Genomic DNA, 15,026 nt, shown 5'->3' with positions numbered 1-15,026 from the left:
TGAGTTTTGACGTCAACTCAGAGTTCATGAAACTTAACTTTCCTTTTTTTTTGGATATCCTTTGTACACTAGTCTCTATTTTTGATTTTCTAGCCTAGAGGTGACACCTAGTGGGGAGATAGAAACCTAAGTTTTGTAGCCTACTCAAAATGTGAAGGCTGAGCCACCCCTAGAGATAGACTAAATTCACGAACCCCTATTCGAGCTCAATTCCCATTGATGGTATGAAGATTACAAAATAAGTGTTAAGATTGTCCTAATTGCTCAAGAAAAGATAGAAAATAAAGAATGAATAGAAGAAAGAATAAGAAATAAACATGCACATTAGATGAAACACTAATGCTTGATCCACATACATATCACAAAGAATCAAGGACACGACACATGTTTTCCACGTATGAAGATTCTTTAACCAGTTAATGCCTCAGATGTATTCATGACAAGTTTGTGAGTAAGTTGATCTAGGGTGGTCTCAGTTGGATGTGGCGATTAGGTGAGAAGATGCTAGGGTGAAGGAATCGACACCTCATAGATAGGCTAGAATCTTCCTAGAATAGTCTACTCCGTACACTTACCGTTGTTCCTTTTAGTATATGGGAATTTTGATCACGACACTTTTCCTCACATGCGACGAGTGAACCCATTTTCTTTGAGTGTTTTTTAGGGTATACCAGTTAGGCCGAGTCTAAGCGACTGTTCTTGTAAGAACCTGAACCATGATAATGGGTTTGTATATATAAAGAGAGGGACATTTTGGTAAAAGAGCAGATTCATCGATGAAGCCAGATTTTTTCGACGAAACCTTTGTTCTTCTCGTCGACGAAATTCAGAGACTCATCGACAAGGAGAAGCCGAGGAGTTTCGAAAAGATGGGAATATCCAGATTCGTTGACGAGGCCACCGATTCGTCGACGAAGGCACCATTTCATCGACGAATTGGGTTGGGTCAAAGGGCTATAAAAGGAAATTTTCATTACTTCTTCATTAAGAAATCTCAATCTTATCTCTCTCTCTCTCTCTCTCTCTCTCTCTCTAAAACTCTCCCTACTCTCCTTCTCTATAGAATTCTTCACCAATCACTGATGAAATCAAAAAATGGAAGTTACTATGAGGATCGTGGAAGGATTCTCTACAACTTCTATGGATCGGAATCTCGATTCGAAGATTATCGGGTTTCGGTGTAAAATCGAGGTAAGGCTCGATTTTCAATTCTGATCCAGTAGTTCTTTAGGTAACTATCTTGTGAACATATTTTGTACTGTGATTTGTAGGTTTTGGAACTTGGTTCGCTATTAAGGGACCTTGGAGTTCAGGATTTGCTTTCGGGGAAAAGGTAAAGGGAACTATGTTTATATTGGTTATTTTTGAAATCAGACTCGGTGGAACTGTGGTCCACGATCCTGTATGTGTTTTGGCTACTCATTTAGGGAGATCTAATGGGGAAAATTATGGGTTTTTCATTATTACAGTTTTGGGAAAAATGGGGGCAACGAGCTGAATCTTGGGTTTTGTTGAAAATCGAGGGTATATGTTGATTTATATTACATGATTGGGATGGCCGTGCCTTGACTTGTTTAAACTGTATTTGTTTGAAAAACCATGATTTAGATTACCAAATGGGTGTGGTTTGTTTGGTTATATGAGCATGCATGCGTGTGTGATATATTGAAATGCTAGTAGGAACTGGGTTTCGAAATTGTTCCAGGTACTAAGAGTGCCCAGTTCTATATCCGAGGGTGTGTGTTTATCGCCTGCCACGTAGGCAAGAGTGTCCAGCTCTATATCCGAGGGCATGAGCCTATACCGACAGATCAGGCTAAAGGTTATGGATCCACAAGTTAGCATCGGTACGATGCCATGGGAGTTAGGGACTAGCCATGTGCCAGTGGCGCCGTGTTTAGCGAGTTGGCCAGGCCAACGCCGAATGTTGTGGACTGGCTTCGGGCTGAAGGGTGTGACGACACCGGGTTTCTGATCATGTGTGTGTGTTTGTGTATGCACTATGTGAACTAGTATTGGATTGCATTCAATTGTGTGTATGTTGTATCATGATAACACTCAAATACCACACATCGATATAACCTGTGTTCTTCCTTACTGAGAGGTGTCTTACTCCTGCTGTACGTATATTTTTACAAGTCCTTCGAGTAACCGGAACTAGCATCCTAGTGTAGGGAGCATAGTGACCGGTGTAATACGTTTAGTGCTCGGGTAAGTGATAGGACTGTAATTTTATTGGGTTGCCATTTTGAGTTGTATTTGGGCACCCGGTTATACGTTATGATAGAGCTGTGTTTGGCTCGTGTATAGACTCTTGTATGGTACTACATATGTATATATAGATGACCTTTTTCCACTGCGTATATGTTGTGAATGGATGTGTTTAGAGTGCCTAGGAACCCCACGGGGTTGGACCCTCATCCATTGTTCTATATCTTTGGATGTTTTTATCAGATACAGGGACAGGTTAGATTACATTTTCACCTTTGGGTCCAATTTCGGGATTCGGGGTGTGACAGCTTGGTATCAGAGCTAACCAGGTTACTAGATCTTGTAGACTTGGTTAGGTTTAGTTATGAGTATATACCAGAGTATAGGATGGGGATATGGGTAGAGTTGGTTGAGGGTTGTTCGGTTGCTAGACCAGGATTTGTCGATGGTATTTTGTGTTTTTCCTAAGATGATGATTCCAATAAAAGTAGGGCAGATCATTGATGACTTTCGCGTCAATGTGATAAGACAGACCTAGACCTGGCAGGGAGTAGTTAACACGATTAGCGTAGATCATTGTGTTAACTGTATGTGTTGTAGGGATACTGATAGATTTCTATTGTGCTGCAGAATGGAGCCCAAGGATAATAACCTGGGAAGTGGCTTCAAGGAGACTGCGAGTGATAAGTCTCCTTCTGTGCCTTAAGGTTTGATGAGGCAAGTGTTACAGGAGATCGGGCAGAGGAGATGCGAGTGCTCTCCTACTGTTGTGGGGTGCACCATTGAGAGTTTCACACGCATGCATCCTCCGCCGTTCTCAAGAGGACCTGACCCGACGATAGCAAAGGATTGAGTGGAAAAGACTGAGAGGATCTTGGAGGTCTTACACTGCATGGATAGGCAGCGAGTTCTTTATGCCACCTTCCTGCTATCTGGGGAGGCGGGTCGATGGTGGATTGCGGTGAGTCTGTTGGAGAAGCAGAGAGCCGGTCCTGAGGAGATGACGTGGAGTCGTTTCAAGGAGGTGTTCTTTGACAAATACTTCTTAGCTTCAATACGTGATGCGAAGGTAGATGAGTTTTCTGCTCTGACGTAGGGGAATTTGACGGTGCAGGGGTATGTGGCTCGATACATAGAGTTGTCCTGCTTTGCACCAAGTATGATCTCGAGCGAGTATGAGAAGACTCAGAGGTTTGAGAAGGGTTTGAGGAAGGATATCCGCAGACTGGTGGGTATGCTTCAGATCCTTGAGTTCTCGGTATTAGTGGATAAAGCCATAGTGATTGAGACTGGTATCCGAGAGGATGAGGCAGATTAGGAATCGAGGAAGAGGATAGTACCTTATGGTTCTCAGACAGGATCTTGTCAGGGATCGTGGAAGAAGAGGAGCAAGGGCTTAGGCTACCGTCAAAATACTGAGTGCTAGGATTCTCAGGGGAGCCAAACTAGTGGTTGTTGTACCAGGTTCCACAGGCGGTACGAGGGTGAGTGCCGGTCATTTGAGGGTAACTGCTACAACTGTGGCTAGTCAGGTCACATGGCTCGTGATTGTCGAGCACAGAGGCGAGATGTGCCTACATTTAGTGGGGACCGAGGGAGCAATCAGACACCTCGGGGAACCATTTAGACGAATACAGCTCCGGCCAAAGTATACTCTCTTACTCCAACGGACATTGAGCATGCAGGTAACGTGGTGATAGGTACCTTATTATTGCTTTCGAATAAGGCCTCTGTTTTGTTTGGCTTAGGTGCGACCCATTCCTTTGTATCTGTGAATTTTATGGGATAGTGTGGGGTTGAGACCCAAGATATAAATGAGGTGTTATTTGTTACTACACCATCTAGGAGTCTATATTTCTGTAGGAAGATGTTGGTAGACTGCCTAGTGGAAATTTTGGGAAAGCTGCTATCGGCGAATCTTGTGGTATACGACATGTCAGGGTTCGACGTCATTCTGGGGATGGACTGGCTGTTCTCCAGTTATTCTGTGATCGATTGTCGTAGGAAGGTAGTAGTTTTCAGACCTCCTGGGGAGCAGGAGTATGAATTCGTGGGATCCTGTGTGCATTCAACACCATAGATTCTGTCAGCATTACAGGCGAGGAGGTTACTCTTGGACAGATGTCAGGGATACCTAGCATGTATGAAGGAACCACCGCGAGATGAGTTGGGACTCGAGGACATTCGGGTAGTTAGCGAATTCCCATGTGTTTCTAGATGATTTACCCGGTTTACCTCTAGATCGTGAGGTGGAGTTTGCGATAGAGTTGCTGCCTGGTAAGGCACTAATCTCTAAAGCTTTATATCGGATGGCTCTAGCAGAACTTCGGGAGTTGAAGAAGCAATTACGGGAATTACTGAACAGGGGTTTCATTCGACCTAGTGTTTCGTCTTGGGGAGCTCCAGTACTGTTTGTGAAGAAGAAAGATGGGTCGATGCAGATGTGCATCGATTACCGTGAGATTAACAAGGTAACTGTGAAGAATCGCTATCCTTTACCTCGTATAGATGATCTCTTTGACCAGTTACAAGGCATGCGATTCTTTTTGAAGATCGACTTGCGGTCAAAATATCATCAGGTGAGGGTTAGAGTGGAGGATGTAGCGAAGACTACTTTCCAAACTAGATATGGCCACTATGAGTTCTTAGTCATGCCATTTGAGTTGACGAATGCTCCTACGGTGTTCATGGATATGATGAGCAGGGTTTTCCATTAGTACATGGATCAATTTGTAGTAGTATTCATTAATGACATTCTGGTATATTCGAGGAGTACGGAAGAGCACGTGGAACATTTGAGGTTAGTGTTACAGATTCTGCGAGAGAAGAAGTTGTATGCTAAGCTGAAGAAGTGTGAATTCTGGTTGAGTCAGATTACATTCTTAGGCCATGTGGTTACTAGGGATGGTATATCAGTTGATCCTAGTAAGATTGAAGTTGTGGTCGACTGGGTAAGGCCGAAGAATGTACAGGAGGTTCAGAGTTTTCTGGGACTGGTGGGTTACTATCGTCGGTTCGTAAATTGTTTCTTTAAATTGTCTGGACCTCTGACACGATTGACCAGGAAAGGAGTGCAGTTTGAGTGAACCAATGATTGCGAGCAGTGCTTTCAGGAGTTGAAGCACCGATTGGTTATTGCTCCAGTGTTGACCATTCCTTTAGGGGATGGTGGGTTTGTGATTTATAGAGACGCATCTCTGAAGGGTTTGGGATGTGTGCTTATGCAACAGGTAAGGTAGTGGCATATGCTTTTGGCAATTGAAAGAGTATGAGAAGAATTACCCTACGCATGATCTGGAATTGGCTGCTGTGGTATATGCACTGAAGATCTGGCGACATTATCTGTACGGGGTGCAGTGTGAGATCTTCACTGACCATAAGAGCCTCAAGTATTTCTTCACACAAAAGGAGTTGAACATGAGACAGAGGCATTGGCTAGAGTTGATTAAGTACTACGATTGCACGATCAGTTATCACTCGGGGAAGGATAATGTGGTAGCTGATGCATTGAGTCAGAAGTAAGGGCCTCTAGTTGTATCTGCGGTTGTAACTCAGTGTCACATCAAACGAGATTTGGAATGCTCAAGTATAAAGTTGGTGGTTAGTGATCATTAGGCTTATCTTGCTGGTTTGGTGGTCCAACCTACCTTGTTTGATCATATAAAAGCTGCGCAGGCTAGTGATGCAGAGTTGGCAGAGGTTAGGGAAAAGGTACAACAAGGACTGGTTATGGAGTTTAACATCTCTGAGGGAGATGTGTTGAGGTTTGGGACTAGGCTATGTGTTCCGAACGATGATGAGATCAGAAGGACGATTTTAGAGGAGGCGCATCATTCTATGTATACGGTACATCCTTGTAGTATGAAGATGTATCGGGACTTGCGCGAGACCTTCTAGTGGTCTCGTATGAAGAGGCAGATTGCTCAGTTCATGGAGCAGTGTCTAACGTGACAGTAGGTGAAAATTGAACATCAGAGGTCGGCATAACCGTTGCACCCTTTGCCTATTTCGGTGTGGAAATGGGAGCATATTTCCATGGATTTTGTGATCGGAATACCACCAGAGCTTCACAGGTAGAATGCTATTTGGGTGATCATGGATAGAATGACGAAATCTGCTCATTTTATACCGATGAAAGTTGGCTATCCTTTAAGTAGGCTAGCAGATTTGTATGTGCATGAGATTATGAGAATGCACGAAGTACTGGTGTCTATAGTATCAAATCGAGATCTGAGGTTTACTTCTCGATTCTGGACGAGCTTACAGGAGGCATTGGGGATGAAGTTTACTTTCAGTATAGCGTTCCTCCCCCAGACAGATGGATAGTTGGAGAGAACGATTCAGATATTGGAAGACATGTTGCAATCTTATGTGTTAGATTTCTGTGGTAGCTGGATACAGTGTATGCCACTTGTAGAGTTTGCTTATAACAACAGCTTTCAGTCTAGTATTGGGATGATACCGTTTGAGGCTTTGTACCGTTGGAGGTTTCGATCTCCTTTATGTTTGGATGAGGTTGGTGAATGTCAGGTGTTAGGACCTGAACTCATGCAACAGGCGTTTGAGAAGGTGGGTTTAATCCGGGAGACGATTAGATCAGCTCAGAGTCGGCAGAAGAGTTATGCATATGTTCACCGTCGTGATTTAGAGTTCAAAGTAGGAGGTAAGGTATTTCTGCGTATTACTCCAATGAAAGGAGTGATGAGATTCGGCAGGAAGGGCAAGTTGAGCCTGAGGTATATTGGACCATTCGAGGTACTTAAGCGAGTGGGTCTGGTAGCCTACAGAGTTGCATTACCTCTAGCACTTTCGAGGGTCCATGATGTGTTTCACATATCCATGTTGAGGAGGTACATGTTGGATCCTTCACATGTTATTAGTTATGATGAGTTGGGAATCGGGGATACTTTAGCGTATGAGAAGATACTTGTTCAGGTTCTGGATCGTAAAGTTCAAAAGCTTCGTACTAGAGAGATACTGTTAGTGAAGGTATTGTGGCGAAACCACAAGGTTGAGGAAACATCTTGGGAAATAGAAACGGAAATACGCCAGAAATATCCAAATTTGTTTTGAGCACTTGTACATGATCCTACTGTGGGTTGGGATAGGTGGTTAGTCGTCGGGAGTGTGAGTATTGTGAACTCCTGAGACTGTTGTATATGTAACCATGGTATTCCTCCGCCATAAGTGAGGGTATGTATGTGTATGTGTATGATGGGACTGCGCTGTGATGATCGCCAATTCGCTCTTGAGTTGTGTCTATGTGTTCGATTGAACGTATGTATGAATTTGGGAATGAGAGATGGCAAATTTCGAGGACGAAATTTTTGTAAGGAGGGGAGATTGTAAGAACCTGAACCATGATAATGGGTTTGTATACATAAAGAGAGGGACATTTTGGTAAAAGAGCAGATTCATCAACGAAGCCATATTTCGTCGACGAAGCCTTTGTTCTTCTCGTCGATGAAATTCAGAGACTTGACGACGAGGAGAAGCCGAGGAGTTTCGGAAAAACAAGAATATCCAAATTCGTTGACGAGGCCACTGATTCGTTGATGAAGGTAATGTAAAATTCGTTGACGAAGGCACCATTTTGTCGACGAATTGGGTCGGGTCAAAAGGGCTATAAAAGGAAATTTTCATTACTTCTTCATTAAGAAATCTCAATCTTATCTCTCTCTCTCTCTCTAAAACTCTCCCTACTCTCTTTCTCTCTAGAAATCTTCACTGATCGTTGATAGAATCGGAAAAAGGAAGTTACTGCGAGGATCGTAGAAGGATTCTCTACAACTTCTATGGATTGGAATCTCGATTCGGAGATTTTCGATTTTCAACATAAAATCGAGGTAAGACTCAGTTTTCAATTTTGATTTGATAGTTTTGTAGGTAATGGTCTTGTGAACATATTTTGTACTATGATTTATAGGTTTTGGAACTTGGTTCGCTGTTAAGGGACCTTGGAGTTCAGGATTTGCTTTCGAGGAAAAGGTAAGGGGAACTATGTTTGTATTGGTTAATTTTGAAATTGGATTCGGTGGAACTGTGGTCCACAGTCCTGTGTGTGTTTTGGCTACTCATTTGGGGGGATCTAACGGGAAAAATTATGAGTTTTTCATTATTATAGTTTTGGGAAAAAGGGGGGGGGAGAAGGGCTGAATCCCGGGTTTTGTTGAAAACCGAGGGTATATGTTGATTTATACTGCGTGATTGGGATGGTCGTGCCTTGACTTGTTTAAATTGTATTTGTTTGAAAAACCATGATTTAGATTACCAAATGGGTGTGGTTTGTTTGGTTGTATGAGCATGCATGTGTGTGTGATATGTTGAAATGCTAGTATGAACTAGGTTTCGAAATTGTTCCAGGTACTGAGAGTGTCTGACTATATATGTGAGGGCGTCTGTTAATCACCTGCCATGTAGGCAAGAGTGTCCGGCTCTATATCCGAGGGCGTGAGCCTATACCGGCAGATCAGACCGAAGGGTGTGGATCCACCAGTTAGCACCTGTACAATGCAATGGGAGTCGGAAACTAGCCATGTGCTGGTGGCGCCGTGCTTCGCGGTTTGGTCGGGCCAACACCGAATGTCGCGGACCGGCTTCGGGCCGAAGGGTGTGATGACACCGGGTTGCTGATCATGTGTGTTTGTGTACGTGTATGCATTGTGTGAACTAGTACTGGATCGCATTCAACTGCGTGTATGTTGTATCATGATAACACTCAAATGCCACACACCGATATAACCTGTATTCTTCCTTACTAAGAGGTGTCTCACCCCTGCTGTACGTACATTTTTATAAGTCCTTCGAGTAACCGGAACTAGCGTCCTGGTGTAGGAAGCGTAGTGGCCGGTGTACTGCGTTTAGCGCTTGGGTAAGTGATAGGATTGTAATTTTGTTGGGTTGCCATTTTGAGTTGTATTTAGGCACCGAGTTGTACGATTTAATAGAGTTGTGTTTGGCTCGTGTATAGACTCTTGTATGGTACTGCATATGTGTATATAGATGACCTTTTTTCGCTGCGTATATGTTGTGATTGGATGTGTTTAGGGTGCCTGGGAACCCCACGGGGTCGGACCCTCATCCATTGTACTGTATCTTTGGATGTTTTTAACAGATACAGGGACATGTTAGATTACATTTTCACCCTTGGGTCCTATTTCGGGATTCGGCGTGTGACATTTCTGTAGGTGTCTACTGGTATCCTAGGTGTACTGAGTCACACACATCACACACACCTCGAGGGTTTACCTGTTTATACTCGAACTTATATGACTGCATTAACTCTAAATGAGCCGCTGATTAACTTCATGTGAGTATACTACTCATAAATGACATATAAACGATGAAACTTGCATGAGTAATGTACTTTGGAGTTGTGTATACTGAATATGAACAAGCATATGTGAAATTTAGTGTTATTCTTGTATATGAAACGATATGGTTGTGTTGCATGTGCATTAATTTCATGATCACTGGAGTTGTAGTTGTAGACACCCCTGAGATTCATTCACGTCATTTGTTAGAGAATAGCAAAACGTTAGTTGCAGGGTGTGATTACGTGTCAAAACTGCGTAATTAGGATCTTAACCCAGTCTTTAGGGCTTATGTTTTTAAGTGAATGTCCAAATTTATCTAATATTTTAATAAAGTGCCAAAATTATCATTCTTGAGTTTTATTATGCAATTTACAAATTTTTGATAATTTTTTATCACAGGAAAAGTCCCGAGAACCAAAACCGACACCTGTTTGTATTTCATGCATAACTTTTCCGTCCAAGTTTCGATCGAAACGATTCAAATTTTTATAGAAAAAGGAAAGAATCATCTACAATTTTCATGTTTTGAGTTTCATGAGAAACAGGCTCCAAGAAGTCAAACTTGGCTGTGAACGCAAAGAACAAAAATGAGAAAAAAAAATATAATAATGCAAGGTTTGAATTACCTCCTATCCAGGTCTTGGGTCATTAGGGCATCCCATCTCCCCTTTTTATTCCCCTGCTTCTTCCCCCTGTGCAAGCAGCCCACGGGGCTCCCCTTCTCCCTTTCTTTATTCTTCCCTTCTCTCCTTCTCTTTCAGTCCTCCTTTCTTTCTCTAATTCCTAGCTCTCTCTTCCTCCCATTCTCTATTTTCTCAGTCCCTCACTCTCTCCCTCAAACTCTCCCTAACTCTTTTCCCTGCCTCCCTCAGATTACCCTCTGCACCTTCTTCTCTAGCCGGATCTACTGTAGCAGCCAAGCGGCAAGCCCCCACAACAGCACTCTGTTGGCAACCGTGAGTTGTTCCAGCTGTTCTAGTTGCTGCTGCAGCCACTCCCGAGCAGTAGACCTGAGCATCTCTCCTTTGGCCATCCTTGACAGCCACAACCCAGCTCCACCATTATCGGCCATCACAGCAACCCGAGAACTATTCCTCTCTCTCCCTATTTTTTTCTTTATATCTTTTCTATTTTTTATTTTATTTTATTATTGTTAGTTGTTAGACATTAGATAAGGCTAGTCCTGAATTTTATTTGAATTTTTTTTATATTGAATATTGTTGAGGAATTTAATTCTTGTTGAAATTGTTTACTTGTTTATTTAATTAGTGATAGCTTTAATTTAGTCTTTTAAATAAAGTCCAGTTTAATTATAAAATAAAAAAAGAGAATAAAATACAAAAAAAAAATTTTGTCTTAAAGAAATTAAATTAGTTGTCTTTCTCTTTTAAAATTTAATTTTTTATTGAAGCTCGGTTTAATTAGGGTCGGTTTTATCAAAGTTTATATTTTTATTGTGATTTGATCGTTTAAGCGTTAGATTTTTGTTTGTGTTTCCATTTTGCTCTTTAATTCATGATTTGATTAAAGGTTCAGTTTTTAGTGTATGCGTTTGAATTTGATTGAGTTTCCATGGCGCATTTTTAATTCCATGTTCTAGGTTGCCATCTTTGATTAACGCGTGTTTTAGTGTTTCCTTGAGTAGATTAAAGTTTCCATCTTTGCTCGTTAATTCAGTGCTTGTCAAGTTTAGGGTTTTTAAATTACGTGTAATTTAATTTGTCAAAAGTGAAATTGAACCATCTTAAAAATCCGAATCTGAACCGAGTTCAGTAACTTTTATTTTTCGATTGGACAAACGTAATTTTGAAATTAAAATGCATTCCTTGAGGAGGTGATCTAACCCTTGGGCTTAATATTAGATGACAGAACTTCTATACTTGGGATAACTTCCGAGCTGCTCATTTTTCGAGTGAGTCAACTACTACTATCCGTTTATTTTTTTTTTATAAATAAAAAAGCACTAGTGACGGTCCAAATTTATCACTAATATAGAACTTTGTCACTAATAAGACAACAATGGTGACGATTTTATAAATTCGTCACTAATATTCTGAACTTAAATTTTTTTATATTTTTTTAAAAATGAATTATTAGTGACGAATTTTTAGATTTGTCACTATTAGTCTCTTATTAGTGACAAATATACAACATCGTCACTAATACTTTGAATTAAAAATTTTATTTATTTGTTTTGAAAAAAGGAATTATTAGTAACGGTTCCAAAATCCATCACTAATACCCTTAACTAAATTTATTTTATATTTTTTAAATAAAAACTAGTAGTGACAGTTTCAAAACTGCCACTATTATCCTCTTATTAGTGGCGGATCTCCCAATCCGTCACTAATACCCTTTATTGATTTTTTTTAATATATTTTTAAATAAAAAAACTAGTAATGACGGTTTCAAAACCGTTACTAATACACCATTATTAGTGACGGATATCTCAATTCGTCACTAATACCATTAACTAAATGTTTTTAATATATTCATAACTATTAGTAGTGACAGTTTGTTAATCGTCACTAATAAGTGACTTTTAGTGGCGAATTAAATTCGTCACTAATACCAGAGAATCGTCACTAATATTTTTCCAAAAAAATTTTTGTGCAAAAATTGTTTACCGTGCAGTTTTTAGTGATGAAAGTATTAGTGACGGTTTTAAAACCGTCACTAATAGTTTTGTATTAATGACGGCTGCTAAAACCGTCACTAATGCTTACACTATTAGTGACAGTTCTGAAAAACTGTGACTAATACAATACTATTAGTGATGGTTTTAAAATCGTTACTAATACTTTTGTTACTAAAAACTATTTTTTTGTAGTGGCAGGAGGGAGGGCTTATCCATTTGTCGACACCCCAATTTTAACCAGGCAATTTTTGAGAAGTCCCGGTGTTATAAAAGTTGATTTCGAATCTCAAAAATTGAAAGACCCTTTTTGAAAAGCCCAATCTTCTAAATTGTCCTAGTATTCTTAAATCGAGTCCTCGTTTTTTTAGATCGAGTCCCGATGTTTTTATTGAGTTTCAGTGTTTTCAGTGAGTCCTGCGTCTTTGCTGGGTCGCGGCGCGTTTTCACTAAATTCCAGGTATTTTAGAAAAAAAAATTGAGTCAAAGTCCTTCGATTTACTGGAAATCAAGTTTCAATTTTCAGTCAAATCTCTCCTTTTCGGTGGATAGGGTCCGACGGTAAGAAAAATACAAAAAGGACTATGATTATTAGTATACTATTATTTTTTTTTTTTATTATTATAATTATATTTATCACTATTATTATTATTATCATTATTGTTATTTTTATTATTGCTATCATTATTATTATTTTTAGTAGTAGCAGTTTATTAGTATTATTATTACTATCATTATAAAACAAAAACACAAAAAAAAAAAAAAAAATTTGAAAAAGAAAAAAGAGTAAAAAAATATGTGTATGTTGTCTTTGGAAAAAAAAGAGAAGAGAAAATTTGTACACTACAAGCAAGGTCACCCATGATTACTCGCGGGTACATCCAGGTGAAGAAAATCAAAAATAATAAAAAGGGAGAGATTCTTCTGTTACAATTCTCTCTGGCCACGCGCGCGGGGGAGATTATTCTTCTGTTCCAACCATTTTTGGCGCGAAAGGCTCGGCTGGACTCTCCTTAAAGAGAGTCGCAGCCTACAGGAGAGGGGGGGGGGGGGGGGTGGGGTGATTTTTCTTTTACTGTTCACCATCTCTCCCAGTTCTCTGATCCCTCCAAAATCTCTCGCCTCTCTCATGAGCCCTCAACCTCCACACCCGAGCACTACTCCTCACCTAGACCACTCGAGCTCATCTCCACGGCCACCATCCATGGTCCTCAACTCTCCCCATGCCAGCACCACCATCCTCCGATACCCCCCACCATCATCTCCATCATCGCAGCTCGTGAAATAGCACCACCATCACGGCCAAGCTGGCAGACGAGCCTTGAACTCGCGACCACCATCTCCCTCACCAGCCCGCTTGCCTTTGAACCACCGCAGCAATCAACGTCTCCCGAAACCAACACAGAGACAGTAGCAAAGAAGACTTCGGCGACACAACAAAGAAGAAAACACAGCCGGGGAACTCAACCACCACGGCAGCGCAGCAACTCTCCTCTGGCGAACACTCTACATCTCTCACCAATCAGCCACAGATCCGACAGAGCCCATCTCCGGCCACACAGAGCTCTCCCGCATGCATCGACCTCACCACTCCGATCACCATCTTCACAACATCACCAACTCGTCTGAGGATAGCCCCCTGCTGCGAGTTGTATACTCGCACAGCTCACTCCTCCGGCAGCCGTGAGCTCCTTGGTGACCTCCAGAGCACCGGTTTTAAACTCCCACATACTGGCATCATCAGACAACACCTCACCGTTCGGCTCCCGCTCACTCGCAAACCCCTCACCCGTGCCGTCCCCGCTTCCCATTCCACCTCACTGGCTTCATCCCTGCAAACACAACTCCAGCAACCCAAACCTCCGCGACCAGATCCGAAGCTCCATCACCACCAACCATCTGCCCCCTGCTCCGACAACGCAGCAGGAACACCCGCCACCAACTCCGACGACCTCACTGTAAGTTCCTTATCCTCTCTGGTTATCCTCACGTTGCACACACTCATCCTCATGCTGCACACACTCATCCTCACATCTGCAGACACTCATCCTCACATCTGCAGTACACTCTAACGCAGCACTCTCCATCATCACTCCACACACACTAAAGCACACACTGGTTTCACGCACTAATTCACAGTCACTGAAACATACACCATCACACACCCTAAAACACACACTCAAACACCCTCTCACATGCACTGCTCACACACACACTTAATACACTCTCATGCGCACACACAACACTCACCTCACGGCCTGCACTACTAACAGGAAATACTCACTGCTAGACACACACTACACCTACTGCCACACTGCCACACACCCTATTCCACACACTAAAACACACACTGTTTCACAAAAACTCACGCGCCGACACAGCCTCACACCACTCACAGCCCTATACACACAAAACCACATACACAGAAAATGCACAACAAACACACTGCTACACGCACTTACAACGCTGCTATGCACAACTGATAAACGCATGCAGCCACGTACCCACAAAACCCACTCCTTCACCCACTGTGCACACACTGCAACACACACTCCTTCACTCACTGTGCACACACCTGCACACACGTTGTTACACACATTAAAGCACATACACTCACATGCACCATTAACACGCATACACACTCCCAAACACACATTGTCAATATCACACACACGCACACACTGTTCCTCTCTCTCATTCACAACATACACACAGTTGTAAGGGAAACAACACACACAGCTGCAGGGAGGACACAACAAAAGAAAACCAGCAGCCTACCCGTAGTGTTTGATTTGTAGGCTAGCTTTTAACTAGCAGGTTCATTTATTCTTTCTGCCAAAGGTTTTAATGTCTGGTGTGTCAGG

The sequence above is a fragment of the Malania oleifera genome, chromosome 7 (assembly GCF_029873635.1).
Source record: "Malania oleifera isolate guangnan ecotype guangnan chromosome 7, ASM2987363v1, whole genome shotgun sequence".
Taxonomy (NCBI): Eukaryota; Viridiplantae; Streptophyta; class Magnoliopsida; order Santalales; family Ximeniaceae; genus Malania; species Malania oleifera.
The sequence above is the reverse complement of the archived record's forward strand: the minus strand, read 5'-3'. Positions refer to the sequence as shown.